The following is a 22,245-nucleotide window of genomic DNA, read 5'->3' on the forward strand; positions in this document are numbered from 1 at the left end:
TTATAGTGAGAAGACTTGCAGGAAAATGTTACATGTTGTTTTCGATCTTAGCACTGTGTAGATTATTTACTGCCATGGCAATTAGCTACTGTTAAAGGTTTTGAACGAGTCAAAATGAACCAATCTTTTCCCCTACTGGTTTGGTCTTAGCTGTGCTTGGCCAACCTCGCTCAAGTTCTGTAGCTAATCATCATTCTTTTGAAAGACAATGTACTGATTTTCTCTCATTCTTCTAAAATTTTGGTTCAAATATTTTCTGTTGTTGGGCTGACAGACATCAAAGGAATATTTAGAAAAGCAGATGGTAGAGGTGGAGAACAACCTTAAGGAGCTCTTGGAGCAAGATCCGGGTCTTGCTCGTCAGATAATGTCCATGACTGTAATGTAAATCATCCATTTCTTAGAATTTCTGCTGTGTGCTTTACATTCCTCCCAAAAGTCTTTATTGAAACCTGAAACCTCAAATGGTAGGTCTATTATCCACACATTATTGCCTTTTTGCTTTGCCCTTTCCGACACTTGGCTATGTGAAATTGGAATGATTTATTTTATGGTTCAGATTAGATTTCACAAATTTAATGATATATATGTAGTTACGTGATTTACCATTTTAAATGATGTACTACTATGTATACTGTTAAATGCAAGAAAATAAAATTTTAACCGTAAAGGTTAGAGAACATGTCCTATGTGGAATGAACCTTTGACCTTTTATTGTGGCAAGTTGGCATCTGCTGTTTGATGCAACCCTCGTCTTTTGGGACAAGGATCCTCTCCGGTGCAAATGAACTAGAGAGGAGCCGGTTAGCATAAAAATAAAGGTAAACTTGTCATTTTATATTTTTTTTAACAATTTTGCCCTGCCACTTAAACTAACCGGCTCCTCTCCGATTCATTTGAACGGGAGAGGATCCAAATGCAGTCTTTTGTGCCAATTTTTTATAAGCTAACGACTCAGATGCCTATGGTTGAAAAACTTTCTAAAATCTTTTAATAGCTTTTGAGACGACCCGTTTTTTTTTTTTTTATAAAAACATACAAACGGATCATCACAGTGGCACGACTACATGTCGCTCAGCCAACATATGGTACATGCCCCATAACATGTACCTGATAATCAGAGTTAAATCTAACAGTGGAATATAATAATCAATGTGCAGCGGAACACATATCATAAGCGGAAATACATCTAATACATAACAATTAATTACAACAAGAGCCATTTACAAGACTATCTATTTAAGGCTTATAAAACATATTACACCAATTACATACTAAATATAGGCTCAACAAATACATGTGTCACGTGGTACACGAGCCATAAATAAAATACCCAAAATGCGGACTACCCATGAGTCCGTGACTTATGACTGTCGCAATATGCTCCAATCATAGCATCCCAGACACTAGGTGGACGAGTCAATAACTATATCCGCAAAACCTGCAACCAAAGCATAAATGTATGCACGGTTGCGGGGGTTGCCGCATCCGTACAGGTGGAATTATGAGCCCACCGTCTTAGCATACATAAATATAATAAGACCTCAGAGGTATACTATTCACTGAGTTTTCGCAAAGAACCAACTTTTCTTTTCTAGTCATGCGTACACTATAACAGCCACCAATTTTATAAACTTTTGTTTGAAAACCCCCATAGCTGATATAGCACACACCGGCTAATAGAAAACATTTGAACATACTTGGCAGCTAAGATTATACGCAGAAGTTCTGTTGTAGAAACAACTACGTACGACCTCACCTACGATAATACTTTAAGGTTTATTTGCTTAGGTTTACATAATCCTTATGTTAGAAATCAATGGCATTTAAATCATGCAACTATCCGATAGAAATATACATAAGCTCTTTTCCATTAAAACTCTTGTGCATAGCAATACGTATAGCAAAACTACTCATAATATAAAAACATCACTCATCAAAACCATGCTATGAATGATTATGCAATGCACATCATGGAAATTAATCCAAGCATCATGGGTTACCCCAAGCATCATGGAAATTAATCCAAGCATCATGGGTTACCCCAAGCATCATGGGAATTACCCCAAGCATTGTTTCCCGTGAGTTGTGAACCTCACTTTGATGCACGTTTAGCGTTCATATGCATATGCATCATGCTTTAAAACAATATACACAATATACATTTCATTTTATGAATTATGCCTTTAACACATGCTTTCTTTACAAAACATAATCAATTCAACATGTCATTTCTTTCACAATTTGCATAACTTAAATCTTTATACTCACTCTAAACTCATCAATCATATTCATAGTTCAAAACATCATCAATATTTCAATATACTCCAAAGTACTCAAATCATCCAAAACAATTAATAATCAACATACAGTTGGTTCAGGTTTGTAAAACAATATATATTTTGCAATTCATCATTTTAGAAAATAATACTTCTCAGTGAGTAGAATACTCACTCTAAACTCACCAATCATATTCATAGTTCAAAACATCATCAATATTTCAATATACTCCAAAGTACTCAAATCATCCAAAACAATTCATAATCAACATACAGTTGGTTCAGGTTTGTAAAACAATATATATTTTGCAATTCATCATTTAAGAAAATAATACTTCTCAGTGAGTAGAATACTCACTTTGGCTGCGCGGATATTAAGCACTAGGCCTTCTAGACACCACCTTGCAATGCGTCACTGTGAAAATACACATTGCACATTATTTGACATTTCTAACATTAGACCGACATTTAACTCTTAAATTGCTCAAGGGCTAACCCTTGAAAAACCCATAATATTTTAAGGGTCCCAATTACTCACCCATAAATCTAGACACTACCTAAGCTCAATTAACACTAACCCAAAGTATTTACTTGGGGTTAGACATTAAAATCACCATCTCAAATAATTTCCTATAACATCAAATATTAATCCCAAATTATAATCATTAATCTATAAATTATTTTCACTAACATTTTCTCAATATTATTAACCCTAATATTATTTCATAAATATTTTTACATCAATTACTAACATATTAACACGATTTAATCATCTAGATTTTTAATCACTTAAAAACCCCAAATTAGTTTAACCTATCAAATTAGGGTTTATAAACTTTAAGTCATAATTTATAAACACTACCTCAAACACAATATTATTAACCCAATAGCTTTTACTAAGGGTTAATCACAATAAATAGCATTTTAACAAAATACCCGAAAACTAATGTCTATAGAAAACTTACCAAAAATTCGCCAAGCAAAGACCAAATGCTCGGGAAGCTCCTAGCAACTCCAAACTACCCAAAATCTAGAGAAAACGCCAAGTTAAACTCATCTCTATAAGATTTATAAAAAATCTCCAAAAATGCTAGTTTAGCGATTTACCTCAAAACGATCGGTAGAAACGTAGATCGAGCTTCGTAGATCACGTTACCGAAGTCGGATCGAAGATCGAACCGTTGGATCTTCGTAGATCAAGGATTTTCTATAAAAATCCATAAGAGAAAAATAAGGAGGAGAGGCACTGCCTCTCCGAAAAAAAATAGAAAAGGCCAAATGGCCTTTTCTTCGGAAAACAAGGCGCACTGCGCCTTGTTGTTCATTTTTTTTTTTTTTTTTTTCTCTTTGTCTTTAGCAGGGAAGGGCCGAGTAACCCTTCCTTTAAGTGAAGGTGGGGCGCAGGTGGCGCCCCACACTTCATTTATTTATATATATATATATATATATTTATTTTTTTTTTAATTTTACTTTTAACTTTTCTTTTTCTTTTAATTTTATTTCTTTTTCTTATTTCATTTTCTTTTCTTATTTAATTTTATTAATTAATTTCTTTTATGTTTATTTTTCATTTCTAATTTATTTTCGATTATTTCAATTTTCTATTTTATTTGGACTTTAAAAATATTACTTTTTACATTTTTAATAATACTAAAATTATTTTAACTATTCATTTACTCAAATTTTATACTCTAAATATTAAATAATGTCCCGGACATTACAGCTTTAGTTGAGAGGTGAAAGTTTTTCTTGTCTTATTTTGGGTACGGTTGGGTGAATGGATCATTGGGTGTACTTTTCTTAATGCTCATAGATAGAGCGATGACCAATCTCTTCAGCAGACAATTGTGTATTGGACTACAAATATAGGATAAGACTTGAGTTGGATTAGGCGCTGAAAAGAAGAGTTAAAAAAAAGGGAAAACTTCAATTTACCCCCGTGAAGTTGTCACCAATTTGCAATTCTAACACCAATGTTTCAATTTTGTTAATTGCACCCCATTAAGTTTCAAAAATTTTCAATTTAGGGAATCCGTCCAAATCAACCGTCTAACTTAACGAAATTCTCCTCACGTGTCATGTAGGTGCGTTTTTTGTCCCCTAAAAGACGAAAATGCCCTTGTTCCCTTTTTTTTTTTTTTTTTTGTGTGTTTTAAAGAAACGGTGTCGTTTTAAATGAGGGCAATTTTGTAAGTTCTGAACCAAAAAAGTCACATGCCGCGCACGTGGTCTCCATTCCGTCACTTCAGACGGCAAAAATTGACGGATTCCCTAAATTGAAAATTTCTGAAACTTAATGGGGTGCAATTAACAAAATTGAAACATTGGTGTTAGAATTGCAAATCGGTGACAACTTCATGGGGGTAAATTGAAGTTTTCCCTAAAAAAAACTACAAAAGATATGTTATTGTATTTTCTACTGCATCTAAGCCAATATGGCTTCAAGAATATGTATTCCAACTTGTGAACACAGTTTGAGGTGACTGATTATATATGAATTATTATGAAATGTTTCTAGCTTTGCCATCTTAAAATCAGATAATTAAGTAATTGATAAAACAATTCATACATGCTTTATAAATAGGTGAGGGAAACTTTATCCCGAGCCTTAAAATACCCCAGACAAAAATAGTCTCAATCTGCCCATTTTTCACCTTTTTCCTTAGGATTTATCTACCTGATCATGATCTTGGATTATTTATTTGGAGAGAAGTGAGATGAAATAGTCTCAATCTGAAAAATGTATTATCATTTCATGGGATGGTGACACATTATTTAAGAACCACTTTTGAAGATAAAAATTTGAAAAGTAGAACATTTCCCTTTCAGAGAGCACATATTCTTATAATGCTCTATTGTTAAACAATTTTAACTACTTTTACAAGTATATATTATATAATCTAAAAGTATTCAATTACATAAATAGGTATATCAAATAGTTTTAAATTATTTCATCTTCGAAACTCTAGTACTGATAAAGGGAACCCTTAAATAGTTTTCAATTGCCAACTTTATCAACAGAAAAAAAAAAAAAAAAAAAAAAAAAAAAAAAAAAACTAAAAAAAACTAAAAATGACCATATTTACTAACTAACTAATTATAATAAATAATGGACTTTATAACTTTTTTAGTATTTTGGTAATTAATTGATAAATGAATTTTTAAGATTGTGATAATCACCTCTCCAAACTTCCTCACTCGCCTACTCTTCCCATTTGAATTTTTAGAAATGTATTTCAACATCATATGCATTATGGACGCAAGTAAATTTAATAAATTGAGAAAAATCAAATTTAGTTCTAAGGTTTTAATGCGGGATTCAATTTAGTCATTAAGTTTTCAATTTTGATAATTAGGTCCTTAAGTGTTCCTATAGTTTAAAACAAGTTCTATTTGAAATTAAAGAAAAACCTAAGGACCTAATTGACAAAATTGAAAATCTATAAACTGAATTAAAATTGAGTAAAAATTTAAGGACTAAATTTGATTTTTCCCTTAAATATTTAAATTCATCATTTCCTATAATTAGCTTAAGCTTTTATGATGATTGATGGTTTAATATGGTATCAGAACAGATATTATAAGTTCGAACCCTAATTACAACAATTTGCAAATAGACCAAAATGTAATTAAAATACAAAGGAGATAGGAAAAAAAAAATACCAAGGGAAATTGACTAAAAATGACAAAAAAAAAAAAAAAAAAAATGCTTGGGGGGCTGGGGTACTACAATTCCTTACAAGTTCACGTACCCGTGCTAAAATTCCTTACAATTATTTTAAAGCTCTGACATGTTTCTCCACATTTTTTTTGTGTAAGTTTATTTCTCAACAATTGATTCTGACAAGAATACACTTCCATTCATATGAAAATGAAATTTCGTGAATGGACCCAATCCCTTGGTGAGTTATTAATGGTTTCCGTCGTAAAATATTTTCGACGAAATCATTTTCAAAAAAAATAATTTTCTCAAAAATAATTTTCGATGTTTGATTCGCACGAAAAAATTACGAAAGGTGAAAATGCAACTGTCGCCGGAATCCGACAACGTCCGGTCACCGTTGCCGGATTCCGGCGAGCATGTTTGGCCGGATTCGGCCAAAATTGCCGGATTTCGGCCCATTTTTCAAAAATTAAAAAAAGTTTTACAGTCAAATTGAAAATGATTTTCGTTGACTATTATTTTCGTCCTTATCAAATATCGTAAAATACAAAAATTATTTTTCAAAAATCATTTTACGCCGAAACAAATGGAGGAGAGTAAGATTGTGTGCAAGGTTATTCATTGCAAAAATGATTAAGAATTCCCTCGGAAACAAACTCCCGATCGACAAAATGTAGAAAATAATAGTGCATTCTTTTTCTTCGACAAAGCCAAAGAATTATGAGTATATTTTCCAACATTGGCTCGGTGGGTGGGAATTGCCATTAATACTCCTACGGCCCATCATATTTGTTTTCACCGGCATTTGACAAATGGAAAAAGTTTATTGGAAGTGAATTAATGTCACCGTCAATATTCATATGCATTTTTCACGTGTTAGAGCATCTCAATAATCTTTTCAAATTTTAATTAAATTTTAACTAAAAAAATCTATTTTTATTATTTTAACTACTATTTTTAACAAACTTTCTATACCATACTTTTCAAATATTTCTCTATTTTAACTAAATATTAATTATTTTTTTATTAGTTTTAAGCAACCACTAGATGGAACTATACGAAGAATAAAAAGCAAGAAACTAGATGGTGGCCTCTCAAAAGGGTTCCCATACTATTCCAAAACAGGAATTCATCTTATGGCTGGCCATGCTCAACAGGTTAACTGCAGGTGAATGTCTTGTGGTTTGCGATTACTGTTAGAACAGTTTCTGATATAGTAGTTGACGAACCAGAAGAGCCTATCTTCGTTATCCTGCAAATAAAACAAACTACATTGGGGGGAATCCGACAATCCTACTCTGATGCCTTTGTCAGTTTTTATCTTAAGTGTATATCACCCTTGTATCACTATGAGCAATCTAAATTACCTGTCCAGTAGTGAGGTATTTATACATGTCATGTTGCGAGCGATCTGGTTCTTTCATTGGACCACGTGTCAAGTTTAGAGTACTTGTCGACCGCTTAAATTGTGGGATTAAGGCACACGCTTCACGATCGTGGCCAGGTTGGTCTTCAACTGTCTTGAGATCATGGAGAGTAGTGCTTCACGATCACTTCTGGAATCGGTTCTCAACCTCCCTCACGATCGTGGCCAAGTCGGTCCTCAACTGCTCTTAGATCGTGGGGACGCCTTCCTAAGTAGTAGCGATCGTGTAGGTAGTGGGCTTTCCTCCCTAGTTCGTACGAGGTCGGTAATTTACCGTCCTTGACCTTAACGTGGGACGGTAAATTACCGACTTTAAGTACGCATTCTCGGAAATTAGCCGAGAATGATTCTGATGGGCTGTGATTCTGGCCCATTGGGCAGGATCGGGATTATTTCCCAACAATTACCAAGGTGATAAACAATGCTTTTTTTTTTTTTTTTTTAGGAATGGATTTGAGAGTCGTGATCACTTATTTTTCCAATGCAACTTTAGTTTCCGTATTTGGAGAACTTGTATGGGACGTTGTGCTATTCTCCATCCTTCTGTAGACTGGCATGATGTGATCGATGAAGGTTGTAGCAAGGGGAAAACCAAAAAATTGTTGGGAGTTTTATGCAAATGATCTTAAGTTCTGTTGTTTACCTTATATGGTGTGCTAGGAATGAAATCAAATTCCAAGGTAGATCAAAGACGGAGAAGTAGATACTTAGAGCAATTTTTTGGGAGGTCAAATTCTAGATATCAGGGAAGGGCAAATTTAAAAAGAATAAGGAAAATGAAGCTCTACGTGCGGTGTGGAACATTGATAGCTCTATTCTTGGTTGAAACCAGTATTCTGTTTTTTTTTTTTTTTTTAAATCACCCCACCCCATGTGATAGGGTGGGTGTGCACCTGGTGTTTTTCTAACACCCCTCTTATTCTAAACCCTATAAATAGAGACCTTTATTTTATAGACAAACAAGTTAATGAGCACAATGTAGCCTTTTGAGCTTTACCCTGTGGATGTAGGTCATAAATCAAACCACGTAAATTCTCTATTTCTTTTCTCTATCTTACTTCTGCTATTATATATTCTAACACAAATATATTATATTTTCCATATATTTTAACACAAATGATGGGACCATTATACTTTGATATTTTTGTAAAAAACTCGGTGGACATAATTTGCAGGAGACAAGTTACATGCAAATCTCTTGTACATCATTTGTACATCACTTTTCTAAATCCAACCATTGGATATGTAGAACCCATATGTGGATCATTGTGGGTCCTACAAATTAAATGGTTGTTTTAGAAAAGTAATGTACAAAAGATAAACAAAATATGCAAAAATCATTTCTCAATTTGCGATTACGTGTGTGTGCGTGTGTGTGCGTATAGCGTAATAAATTTTCTGCATTAATTTCAAATGTAATGTTAGTATAAAGTTTTCACAGTTTCACTGTAAAATAGTTTTTGCTATTTCAAAAGAATTCCTAAAAGGCTGAAATTGATAAGTTAATAGCATGCTCAATCAATTTAAACATAACTCGTGAGTCTATTATCAATGGACTAGCAAGACAAACCCGTAATTGTGTCAATATGTTTGTCTAGTGGTGAGTATGATGTAATAGTTTGTTTAAACCTGTACTCATGTGACTAGCTAACTATCAATGATTTGTCTTAGCTGCATTCAAAGAGGTAAATAGATCCTGTGCCCTTTCTAATTAAGGTTATTTTATGTCCTGTTACTTGATACACTATTTTTAACATTATAGATATGTACATGTGAATAATTATTATATTCACTGTATTACAAATTCACCTTGCTTTCATAAAGGGTTTCTAAAGTTCTTTTGAAAATGAAAGTTGCCTGTGAAAATTATATCATTAAGAAAAGATATTTTTTTTCTTGAAAGTACTTATCATGAAAAAATTTCTAGTACTCAATTTTTATTTTTGGAAGGTTCCCAAATTGGGAAAGCGTTATTTTTTTATAAAGTAATAATTATAAGAATTATGAAGATGGGAAACCCTCCTACAAATCGCCCAAAGGATATCAAGAGAATTGAAGTAAAAGAAATGAAAATGTTTATAAGATGAGGGCACATATAGAGGAGATATTTTTGGCCCAAGAGGATTAAATGAAAACACAACTCGGTATTGACACTGGGATGGAGGCGCAACCACTGAAAGAGGCTCTGTCAGAAGGTGTTATTCCATCAACAATCACACTACGTGCACTTTGATTGATTAGCTGACGGGCAAGTTTGCGGCTACAGTTGCTTCCATGGTCGTAAGGACCGCGCAAGCCTAGTACACGGAGCGTAACAGTGTACATGGACCCTATTATGAAAATGTTATTTATAAATAAATATATTTATTTATTCCGAAGAAGATGAATAGTTTTATCATAGCTTTATTGGAAATCGATTTATTTCTAAATTTATTTGTCTTCATTTAAATAGTGATATGTGTTAAATATGTTTTGAAGTGTTATAGGAACTAAATCGTTTTAAGTGAAAGGTTTTAAAGAAAATGAATTTAACTTAACTATTAATTTTATGATTGGAGATTTACTTACTGAGCCTTTCAGCTCATTCAGTTTATTTCTTTTTGTTTTCAAGTCTTGAACAAGGACTAGGTGGCCGGGATGTGGGGCTAGGATATCCATAGGGAACATATCATGAATAATTTTTTATTGAATTCAATAAGTGCAGTGGCACATGAGCATTTTCAATTATGAACTTGTTATTATCGAAATATCATTTTAGAGGTTTTGATCAAACACTTCCGCTCTTAAATAAAATTTTAATTACAGTTAATCCTTTTTACCATGCATTTATGATCTCATTTAGTTAACTACTTCGGGTGCCTTATAATTCTTTATGCCTCTGAATGGGGAAGTTGACGAACGTCGATTAAATACTCTAGTGATTTCCTGTTGCCAATAACCATCGATTACACTATGCTTGAAAAAATAAATTAATAGTTAAAAACTTATTTTGATAAAAAGAATAAAGCTCAACTCAGAGACACTTAAATGGATAAAGTTTTTCTTCAAACTGGATTAGAAGAAATTCATCTAATCCAGTCTATTAAACTGACATTTGTTATCAGATATAATCACAAAGCATTGGATTCTCACATTTATTTTTTAAAATGCATATGAGAATCATGTGCTCTAAGGCAGGTGTCAATTTAATAAATTATACCAAAGGAAAACTTTGTCAAATTATCTAAATGTGTTGAATTCTAGATAGGCATGAATTACCTGTTGAGGGAAATCACCATCCTCAATCTATGAATTGATCAATACTATTACACCACGATGAATTGGTGTTGGGTTTATCTCGGCCTAAAAAAACATTCAGAATCAGCATATGGGTATGTTTGTACTTCACAAAATTTGAATACTTAAGCTGCAGACTTTCTTGATTTTATTTGTGTAAATCTTAATTTTTTTGTTCATATATATGCATAAAGAGTTCTTTAGTGATGTACTTCTTTCTATAACGCATTGCATTCTTTGGTTCTCTACAGCAATGCTATATATGTTATAGTGTAGTGCAAATAGTTGAATTCTTGAAGAAAAAATGATGCATCGACCTGCCCAGCATCAATGAGGGATAACAAGGCCCATGCGGTTTGTACCAAATTTGCACGGTTGCCTTCTATATTCGTCCAGACCTGTTTCACAAAGAAAGAAACTTGAGATCTTTCCTTTTTTTTTTTTCTTTTTTTTTTTTAATTATTGTTTTTTCCATGTGGTTTGGTAGTATACATTCAAATTGAAACGACGTATTCCATACCTTGTTTTGGCGGACAAAGTGAATTAAAGATTTGAAGTTTTAATTTATACTATCAACTAAATTTTGCTTATATATACAAATGAGACTCATTGCACCAAAGGCTCATTCCACAATAACTCGATCTACAATTCTAGTTTCATCATCCGTTTTAGAGAGGAAAAATAAATAGAGGAATTCTGAGTTTTTTTAGTTTTTTATGGTTGTTGGGCTAGTGCATGGACCCGATACCTGATGAGTGCCAAATATTATATATTTGGACCCCTTAATTTGCATTAGTTAGGCCTTTACTTTTGTTATTTTCTAATATTTTTGGTTAGTTTTTGTATTTTGGTATTTTGCAGATCTTGGAGAGAAAATCGTAGTTTTAAAGTGAAAAAAATGCAAATTTGGGAAGTCAAAATCGGATTGGATTAAATTTCAAAGTTCTGCACAAGTCATAGTATTTTGATCATAACTTTCAGTTCAAGTATCTGATTGAAGTGAAATCAGCGGCGTTGGAAAGATAATTCAAAATGCTACAAATCATTGTGAAATAGAATTTTACCAATTCGAATGTCTGCCACGTCATAAATGTCCCGCAATATAAGTGCGCGAATTTTCTTGTTCCTGGCGACTGCAGACACTCCAAACCCTAGCGTTCTTTTATCCTATTAGGGTTTTTGAGGGGTAGAGGTGCCATTTTGAAAATATGGCCCTAAACCCTAGCGTTCTTTTCTCCTATTAGGGTTTAGAGGGGTAGAGGTGCCATTTTGTAAAAGATTGGTTTAACCTAATCTTCTGCTATAAATACCCCCTGCTAGGTACCACTTAGAGCATCACTTTTTCTCTTCAAGAGCATTGTTTTAGCTCTCATCTTGTTCTTTCTTTTTGTAAGTGTTACTTTATTCGTTTTTATTTTAATTTAAAAGTTATTTTGTCTTTAGTTTCTCTTTTCTTTTATCGCTTATTTTTGTTATTCAATTTTTAATTCGTCTTCTTTTCTTTTTCATATTAGTTTATTGCTTTAAATTTATTTGTTTTCTTTTAAGTTCTTCTTTTCTTTTCATCGCTTTAATTTTATAATATCTTTTTTTTCTTCTTCCTTATCAATTTTAATTCATAGCACTTTTAGTTTTTTTGTTATTTAATTGTTCGATCTCTCTTTCTTTTCCATAATTCTGTTTTTTCTTTTCTTTTTCTCTCATCATTTTATTCTTTTCTTTTATGTTTTCTATTTTTGTTATCTTTTTGTCTTTAGCTATGAGAGGTTAAATCTTCAACTAAGGTTGAAGATGAAACCTCGTCATTGATAAGTCACATTCTTGTTATTTTGTTTTTACAAACCCGCGTTCTTTTTTTTATTATATTGTTCAAAGTCCAAAATTCAATTATTTGATTTACATCTTTTGATTGAATTTTAATTTATTTTAAGTTGGGTATTTGATGTGTTTAAACCAAACGGATACATCGAATGATTTGATTAAAATAGGGTATCCATTGTGATTTGTTCATTGAGCGGATACATTGGATGATTTTATTTTAATTGGATATTCGTTGTGATTTGTCATAGAGTTGGATTCATTAAATTATTTAACATACATTTTTTTTGGCTCTTTGAACAATTTTATTTATCGGGTGTATGAATGGAATACAAGATTGTGTTTTTGATTTGGCGAGGTGGATTCTGAAACCTTAGTATTTTTATCAATTGTTCTTATTCATTTTTATTTTTACTTGACAAAAACTCTCGAATATTTGGTTCTAGGTTAAAACATAATTAATTTAAATCGAAATTGATTTTTCTTTGCTTACACACACTTCCCTGTGGATACGATCTCGTACTTGCGCATGCACTATGCTACATATGACTCGTGCGCTTGCGAGTATTGAAATTTGCACATCAAGTTTTTGGCGCCGTTGCCGGGGAAGTGTTGATTTGTAAGAAATAAATCAAGTTTTGTTTATTTTAATTTTGTTTTTCTACTAGATTTTTTTTCTCTCAATCTTTTTATATTATTTCTCTAAAAAAAAAAAAAAAAAAAAAAAAAAAAAAAAAAAAAAAAAAACAACACAAGAAAAGAGCAAGGGTTTCTGTTCTGTGATTGTTTCAGGTTGTGCGGAATTTTGCGAACATAGAAGGCGTTACTTGGAGAAGTTCAGTAGCAGAAAATTTTTGCCAAAAAAAAATTGGCCCAAACCTGTAAGTTTCAATTCTTGCATTTTCAGTGTCTTTGTTTGGTTGTATGCATTTGTGTTAAGTCTTGATTTTTTTTTTTTCTTATTTATTTTGTTTGTGCTATTTTTCTTTTAATCTTCAAAAAAAAATATATATATAAAAAATAAAAGAATAAAAAATAATAAGAGAAAAGAGAAGACTTTGCTAGTGTGGGTCTACGGAACTATCTAAGGGGCAAATATCAAGGCAAATTCTGGCAAGGAAGGTCTTGGGATTTAAGTGTGTCCGGTGTGACCCCCCTCACCTTCCTGGGAACTAACCTAGATTGCACCTTGGAGAATTTTGTTTACCTTACTTGCAATTTCTTTTCTCTATCTTGTTTATTTTTTATTTTTTATTTTTTTAATTTTTGTCCTTCTTTTCTATCTTGTTTGTTTTGTGGTTAAATTTTGTTTGGAACTTTGTATGCTTGGTCGGAGATCCTTGAACTTAGAGTTGTTACCCTTAGATCCCGATATAGATAGGGTGTTTAGGAAAAAGGGCAAAACACCTGTCCAAGCAAAAGTTGAGGGGAGAACAACTTCTGAGATGGGAGACAACATGGAAGGAAATCCCAATGTAAATGTGGAGCAGCCAAGAGCGGAAAATGTGGACTACACTAGATCACTCAGGGATTTATTTGCACCCGTTGGGACGAACTCTGCATCATGTATAGTTTTGCCACCCACCAATGCCACCCACTTCGATCTAAAACCGCATGTCATCCAACTCTTGCCCTCATTCCATGGCTTAGATCTCGAAAATCCTTACAACCATGTAAAAAAGTTCAAAGATATCTGTGCTACTTTCAAATTTCAGAACTTTTCTGAGGAATCTGTACGTCTTAGACTTTTTCCATTCTCTCTTCACGATAGAGCCAAGGCATGGCTGGATTCAAATATGCCTGGTTCTATCACATCTTGGGATAACTTGCTAAACAAGTTTTACAACAAATTTTTCCCAATGTCCAAGGTGAATGAATGTAGAAAGGAAATAAGCTCTTTTACTCAGGAGGAGGATGAAAAATTTTCGGAGAGTTGGGAAAGATTTAAAGAAATGTTGATCAAGTGCCCTCCTCATGGATACGAGAAATGGAGACTCGTGCAGTTCTTTTACCAAGGATTGACTCAATCCAGCCGCAGCATGATTGAATCAATGAATGGAGGCGCATTTCTGAGTTTGACGGGAGAAGAAGCATATCGGACCTTGGATCAGTTGTCCGACAACTCCCAACAGTGGGATTTTTCAAGCTATCGGGATAGATCAGCTCGCATCCAAAAGAAGGGAGGCATCTATGAAGTGAAGGAAGATGTGGAGCTAAAGATGAAGTTAGATGCCCTTACTAAGAAGGTCGATGCCCTCGTCGTAGGGAAATCCATCAATACGACGAACCCATTCCACGTGGATTGTTGTTCCATTTGTGCTAGTCCCATTCACTCGGCACAGACTTGTCCTTCTTTGCCGACGTTTGTTGAGTCATCACTGGAACAAGTCAATGCTTTCAATGACTTTAGGAAGCAATCCAATGGACCATTCTCCGAGACTTACAATCCTGGGTGGCGAAACCATCCTAATTTTTCGTGGAAGCAGAATCAACCAATGAATCAAGGGGGGTCCCCTCATCAAGCCCATAATCAATACCCCCCTGGATTCCATCAATCGGTTCAGGGTCGTCAAGTGCTGCCAGCACCAGTATACCACGTTCCTACTCAATCCCCAGCCTCTTCTTCACATTCCACATTAGAGGACTCTCTAAAAGCCTTCATCCAGTTTTCTAACCAAACCATCAGTGAAGTGAAGAATGCCACATTGGTGAACACCCAATCTATTAATGAAGTGAAGAATGCCACCATGGTGAACTCTCAAGCAATTGCCAAGATGGAAGTTCAACTTGGGCAAATGGCAAATCAGTTGGGTGAGAGAGAGAAGGGGAAGCTTCCCAGCCAGCCCGTGCCAAATCCAAGGTTGCAGTTTCAAGGGGGAGGTTCATCCAATGAGGTGCAGGGGCAAGAGCATGTTCAAGCCATTGTCTCACTTAGGTCAGGGAGACAAGTGGACAACCAAGTGGGTCTTTCTGAAGAGAACTTTGTTGCTGAACAAGAGCGAAGAAGCAGTGGCACGAAGGAGAAAGATGTGGAACCATCTATAGCCATTGATGAGACCCCTCCTAGGTCGTTTATACCTAAGGCGCCCTACCATGACAGATTACTTGCGCCCAAGAAAGGAGGGAAGTTCGAGGACATTCTGGAGGTATTCAAGCAAGTGCAGATCAACATCCCATTTTTGGATGCCATCCAGCAAGTGTCGTCTTATGCCAAGTTCTTGAAAGACTTGATCACGGTGAAGAGGAAAACTAATGTCCCGAAGAAGGTATGTTTGACCGAGCATGTCAGTTCGATCCTGCAATGCAAACTGCCCATCAAGCACAAGGACCCTGGATGTCCGACCATCTCTTGCATGATAGGAGTTAGCCGCATAGAGAAGGCTCTGCTAGATCTTAGAGCAAGTGTCAACCTCCTGCCTTATTCGGTTTACCTGCAATTGGGGTTGGGAGAATTGAAGCCTACCTCTATGACGCTCCAATTGGCTGATCGGTCAGTGAAGGTACCACGGGGAATCATTGAGGATGTTTTGATTAAGGTGGATAAATTCTATTTCCCCGTGGATTTCATAGTGCTAGACACAGAGCCGGTCCAGAATGTAGGGATTCAAATACCGGTGATTCTAGGGCGTCCTTTCTTAGCCACGGCTAACGCCCTCATAAATTGTAGGACAGGGGCCATGAAGATCTCTTTTGGCAACATGACAGTGGAGCTGAACATCTTCGACATCAGCAAACAGCCATTAGAGACTACTGAGATTGGAAGTGCATGCTTGATTGAGGAGATCATCGAGGATACTATTGATGAAACAAGCATTGAGGACCCCCTGGAGGCATGCTTTGCTCAATTCGGAGAAGATTTGGATTTAGATAAGTTACTTGAGCAAGCAAATGCTATGTTAGAGTTTGCTCCTCTGGAGAGCAGGAAGGAAAATGAGATAGAAGTTCCTGAGCCTCCCAAGAAGGAACTTAAGCCATTACCTGACAGTCTTAAGTATAAGTTCCTAGGTCCAGCCGAATCTTTGCCTGTGATTATAGCCTCAGATTTAGTTGATACTCAAAAGGAGAAATTGCTAGATGTTTTAAGAGAGCACAAGGAGGCTATTGGTTGGACCATTGAAGATATCCAAGGAATCAGTCCTTCGGTGGTTATGCACAAGATACACTTGGAGGAGGATGCCAAACCATCGAGGGAGCCGCAAAGAAGGCTTAACCCAGCTATGCAAGAAGTAGTAAGGGCTGAAGTGATCAAGTTATTGGATGCAGGCATCATATATCCAATCTCGGATAGCAAGTGGGTGAGCCCAATTCATGTTGTGCCGAAGCGGGCTGGATTGACGGTAGTGGAGAACAAAGATGGTGAGTTAGTGCCAACTCGTGTTCAATCAGGATGGAGAGTGTGTATCGATTACCGCAAATTGAATGCCGCCACTAGGAAGGATCATTTTCCCCTACCTTTCATCGATCAAATGGTGGAACGCTTGGCGGGGCATGCTTATTACTGTTTCTTGGATGGATACTCTGGATACAACCAGGTACCTGTGGACCCCGAAGATCAAGAGAAGATGACTTTCACCTGCCCTTTTGGCACGTTTGCCTATCGTCGCATGCCCTTTGGGTTATGCAATGCACCCGCTACTTTTCAGCGGTGCATGGTCAGCATCTTCTCCGATATGGTAGAACAATTTCTAGAGATCTTCATGGATGACTTATCTGTCCACGGTTCATCTTTTGAGGAATGTCTGCACCGCCTCACGTTGATCCTAGTACGGTGCAAAGAGAAGAACCTGGTGCTAAATTGGGAGAAATGCCATTTTATGGTAAAGCAAGGGATTGTGCTTGGACATGTCATTTCTCATCGTGGGATCGAGGTGGACAAAGCAAAGATAGATCTGATATCCAACCTTCCACCTCCACGTACTGTCAAAGAGGTTCGTTCTTTCCTGGGCCATGCAGGGTTCTATCGGCGATTCATCAAGGATTTCAGCAAAATCGCCCGGCCCTTATGCAAATTATTGGTAAAGGAGACCCCGTTTATATTTGATGAGGACTGCAAGAAGGCATTTGGGGCTCTAAAGAAGATTTTGACGTCCACACCCATCATCAAGCCACCCACCTGGGGTGTTCCATTTGAGATCATGTGCGACGCTTCGGACTATGCCGTTGGAGCTGTTTTGGGGCAGCGTATAGACAAACTCCCCCATGTCATCTATTATGCGAGTCGGACTCTTAACGACGCTCAACTTAACTATTCAACCACGGAGAAGGAGTTGTTGGCAGTCGTATTTGCTTTGGATAAGTTTCGATCATACCTACTGGGTTCCAAAGTCATTGTCTACTTGGATCATGCAGCCTTGAGGTATCTTTTCTCCAAAAAAGATGCCAAATCTCGTCTCATCCGGTGGATACTACTACTGCAAGAGTTCGACATCGAAATACGGGATAAAAAGGGTTCTGAAAATGTGGTAGCCGACCATCTCTCCAGACTGACTGTTGATTTTACTAAGGAGGCCACCCCCATCTCTGAGACCTTCCCCGATGAGCAATTGATGCACATTGCTCATACTCCTTCACCATGGTTTGCCGATATCGTCAACTATCTTGTCACGGGGCACATGCCTTCACATTGGGGACGGCAAGACAAGTCAAAGTTTCTAGCCATGGTGAAATATTTTTTCTGGGACGATCCTTACCTTTTTAAGTATTGTCCCGATCAGATCATTAGGAGATGTATCCCTGAGCATGACCAAGCTAATGTCATCTCATTTTGCCATGATCATGCTTGTGGGGGCCACTTTAGTGCTAAGAAGACCGCTGCAAAGATTTTACAGTGTGGATTTTATTGGCCACCTTGTTTCGTGACTCTCATACCTACTGTGCCTCTTGTGAGCGTTGCCAGAAGCTGGGGAGTATTTCTAGAAGGAATATGATGCCTCTCAACCCTATTCTGATTGTTGATATTTTTGATGTATGGGGCATCGATTTTATGGGACCGTTCCCAAACTCCTTTGGCCATCTTTATATCCTTGTTGCTGTGGATTATGTGTCCAAATGGGTGGAGGCTATTGCTTGCAAGACCAATGACCATAGAGTAGTGGTTCAGTTTTTGAAGGATAATATATTTGCTCGTTTTGGTACTCCCCGAGCAATCATAAGTGATGGTGGCAAGCATTTCTGCAACAGGATCTTTGAGCAGTTGATGAAGAAATATTTCATCACCCACAAGGTTGCAACCCCATATCACCCTCAGACCAGTGGACAAGTGGAGGTATCTAATAGGGAAATCAAAAGAATTTTGGAGAAGACGGTAAACCCTTCACGGAAAGATTGGTCTTTACGCTTGAACGATGCACTATGGGCATACCGCACAGCCTTCAAGACCCCGATTGGCATGTCCCCATATCGGCTTGTCTATGGCAAGGCTTGTCATCTTCCGGTGGAGCTGGAGCATCGGGCTTATTGGGCCATCAAGCAGTTGAACTTCAATCTCACAAAGGCTGGTTCACAAAGGAAGCTCCAACTCAATGAATTGGAGGAATTGAGGAATGATGCTTACGACTGTGCGAGGTCTTACAAGGAGCGGATGAAGAGGGCCCATGACCAACATATTTTGAGACGATCTTTTGAGCCTGGTCAAAAAGTCCTTCTCTACAATTCACGATTGCATCTCTTCCCGGGTAAACTCCGATCTCGATGGACGGGACCATTTATTGTTCGCTCTGTTTCTTCTTATGGGGCCATTGAGATCGAGGATCCTACAAATGGTACGACTTTCAAGGTCAATGGGCAAAGGCTGAAACCATTCCTGGAGTTGAAGAGTCCGGAGATTGAGACCACTCTTTTGGAGGACCCGAGCTATTCCGAGTAACTGTTGTCTCTAGAGGAAAGTCTGGCTGAAGACTTAAAACTTAGCGCTTGTGGGAGGCAACCCTCATTCTTTCACTTATCACTTGATTGTTTGTTTGTTTTTGTTTTTATTATATTTTTCAGGATACGTGTCTGCCATTCAAGTTTGGGGGAGCCTTGCTATACTCGACTTGCATCACCCAATCGGTATTGTATTTCTGGTCACATTGGGGACAATGTGTCATTTTAGTTTGGGGGTGAGGTAGGCATTTCTATCCCTGTCTGTTATTTTGTTGTTATCATAAAATTAAAAAAAAAAAAATAAAATAAAATAAAATAAAAAATTGCTATGTTGTTGATTGAGCATTATTACATCTTACTATGGTTTGCATATCATTGGTTTGCTTAACATTCTGAACGTTGCATATCATTAGAAATTTGAATTTGTTGACTCATCTGCTGGATTTGAGAGACTTCACTTGTTTTAATTGAAATTCACAAGCACACTTGCATTGGTTTTGTGGGGCATGAAATTTGAATTGAGGAATGTGTATCATAACATTTGTAGAATGATTTTTTGTTGATGAAACCTTGGCTGTTTAAAAAAAAAAAAAAAAAAAAAAAATCATCAATTTGAGTTCTCATTGAGTAACCGGGCCTCTTGCCTCATTAAGCATTGAGTGTTCGCGTAAAAAGATGCGGAATTTAAATTTGATTGATTGTATGGCTAGTTTGGCTTCGTAGCCTTGTTGACTTGAGTAATTAAGCCCTTAGGGATGTGTCTACATCTAGTGCCCTAAAACCATTTGGTTTGGGAGTCATTGGCCCAACACTCGCTACATAGGTCAATTAGAAAGCTTAAGGGAGTCAAGCATTGCACGGCCTACACAAAAAAATTAAAAATTAAAAAATTAAAAAAAAAAAAATTTACAGCCTTGGTTGTTTTCATCTAATAAAATTCCTATGAATTTTGGGTACACAAACTTTGAGAAATTGAAACCTCATGAGTCTATGTTAAATCTCACTTTGCACTTATTGGAACATGTGTTTTCTCGATTTTCCAGCTATGAGTTAATTGATTTGTGATTGTGATGTTCGCCTTGTTAAGCCTACTCATGATGTATGAACCATGTGTTTGTATGGAAGTTTTTATCTTAACAACAACATAGTGCTTTAAAATGTTTGTGGGTATCATTTCTGACAAACCCTCACGAGACTTCACTCGTCCTCTAGGGAGTCCTAGAGGTTTAAAAGGCTTATTGCATACGCTAAATGCAATCGTCACTCCCACGAAAGCGGATTTATGTTTCTTGCTTTGATTTTATTTTACTTTATTCATTTTGTTTTGCTAAGGGACTAGCAAAATGTAAGTTTGGGGGTATTTGATGAGTGCCAAATATTATATATTTGGACCCCTTAATTTGCATTAGTTAGGCCTTTAGTTTTGTTATTTTCTAATATTTTTGGTTAGTTTTTGTATTTTGGTATTTTGCAGATCTTGGAGAGAAAATCGTAGTTTTAAAGTGAAAAAAATGCAAATTTGGGAAGTCAAAATCGGATTGGATTAAATTTCAAAGTTATGCATAAGTCATAGTATTTTGATCATAACTTTCAGTTCAAGTATCGGATTGAAGTGAAATTAGCGGCGTTGGAAAGATAATTCAAAATTATACAAATCATTGTGAAATAGAATTTTCCCAATTCGAATGTCTGCCACGTCATAAATGTCCCGCAATATAAGTGCGCGAATTTTCTTGTTTCTGGCGACTGCAGACACTCCAAACCCTAGCGTTCTTTTATCCTATTAGGGTTTTTGAGGGGTAGAGGTGCCATTTTGAAAATATGGCCCTAAACCCTAGCGTTCTTTTCTCCTATTAGGGTTTAAAGGGGTAGAGGTGTCATTTTGTAAAAGATTGGTTTAACCTAATCTTCTGCTATAAATACCCCCTGCTAGGTACCACTTAGAGCATCACTTTTTCTCTTCAAGAGCATTGTTTTAGCTCTCATCTTGTTCTTTCTTTTTGTAAGTGTTACTTTATTCGTTTTTATTTTAATTTAAAAGTTATTTTGTCTTTAGTTTCTCTTTTCTTTTATCGCTAATTTTTGTTATTCAATTTTTAATTCGTCTTCTCTTCTTTTCTTTTTCATATTAGTTTATTGCTTTAAATTTATTTGTTTTCTTTTAAGTTCTTCTTTTCTTTTCATCGCTTTAATTTTATAATATCTTTTTTTTCTTCTTCCTTATCAATTTTAATTCATAGCACTTTTAGTTTTTTTTGTTATTTAATTGTTCGATCTCTCTTTCTTTTCCATAATTCTGTTTTTTCTTTTCTTTTTCTCTCATCATTTTATTCTTTTCTTTTATGTTTTCTATTTTTGTTATCTTTTTGTCTTTAGCTATGAGAGGTTAAATCTTCAACTAAGGTTGAAGATGAAACCTCGTCATTGATAAGTCACATTCTTGTTATTTTGTTTTTACAAACCCGCGTTCTTTTTTTTATTATATTGTTCAAAGTCCAAAATTCAATTATTTGATTTACATCTTTTGATTGAATTTTAATTTATTTTAAGTTGGGTATTTGATGTGTTTAAACCAAACGGATACATCGAATGATTTGATTAAAATAGGGTATCCATTGTGATTTGTTCATTGAGCGGATACATTGGATGATTTTATTTTAATTGGATATTCGTTGTGATTTGTCATAGAGTTGGATTCATTAAATTATTTAACATACATTTTTTTTGGCTCTTTGAACAATTTTATTTATCGGGTGTATGAATGGAATACAAGATTGTGTTTTTGATTTGGCGAGGTGGATTCTGAAACCTTAGTATTTTTATCAATTGTTCTTATTCATTTTTATTTTTACTTGACAAAAACTCTCGAATATTTGGTTCTAGGTTAAAACATAATTAATTTAAATCGAAATTGATTT

The 22,245-nt window shown here is 35.5% G+C and overlaps 1 long non-coding RNA gene and 1 pseudogene across 1 annotated transcript; one reads left to right on the top strand and one right to left on the bottom strand.

The window, feature by feature from the left end:
• Positions 1-1,174: 1,174 nt before the first annotated feature.
• Positions 1,175-3,563, bottom strand: LOC133865596 (uncharacterized). Its single transcript, XR_009899778.1, has 4 exons — positions 3,387-3,563; positions 3,245-3,309; positions 2,638-2,694; positions 1,175-1,441 (listed from the first exon to the last, which is right to left on the bottom strand). It is a non-coding gene; the product is annotated as an uncharacterized LOC133865596 (long non-coding RNA).
• A 10,222-nt stretch (positions 3,564-13,785) lies between these two features.
• LOC133866318 (uncharacterized) lies at positions 13,786-19,578 on the top strand (annotated as a pseudogene).
• Positions 19,579-22,245: the final 2,667 nt, after the last annotated feature.

The sequence above is a fragment of the Alnus glutinosa genome, chromosome 4, assembly GCF_958979055.1.
Source record: "Alnus glutinosa chromosome 4, dhAlnGlut1.1, whole genome shotgun sequence".
NCBI classification, from domain to species: Eukaryota; Viridiplantae; Streptophyta; class Magnoliopsida; order Fagales; family Betulaceae; genus Alnus; species Alnus glutinosa.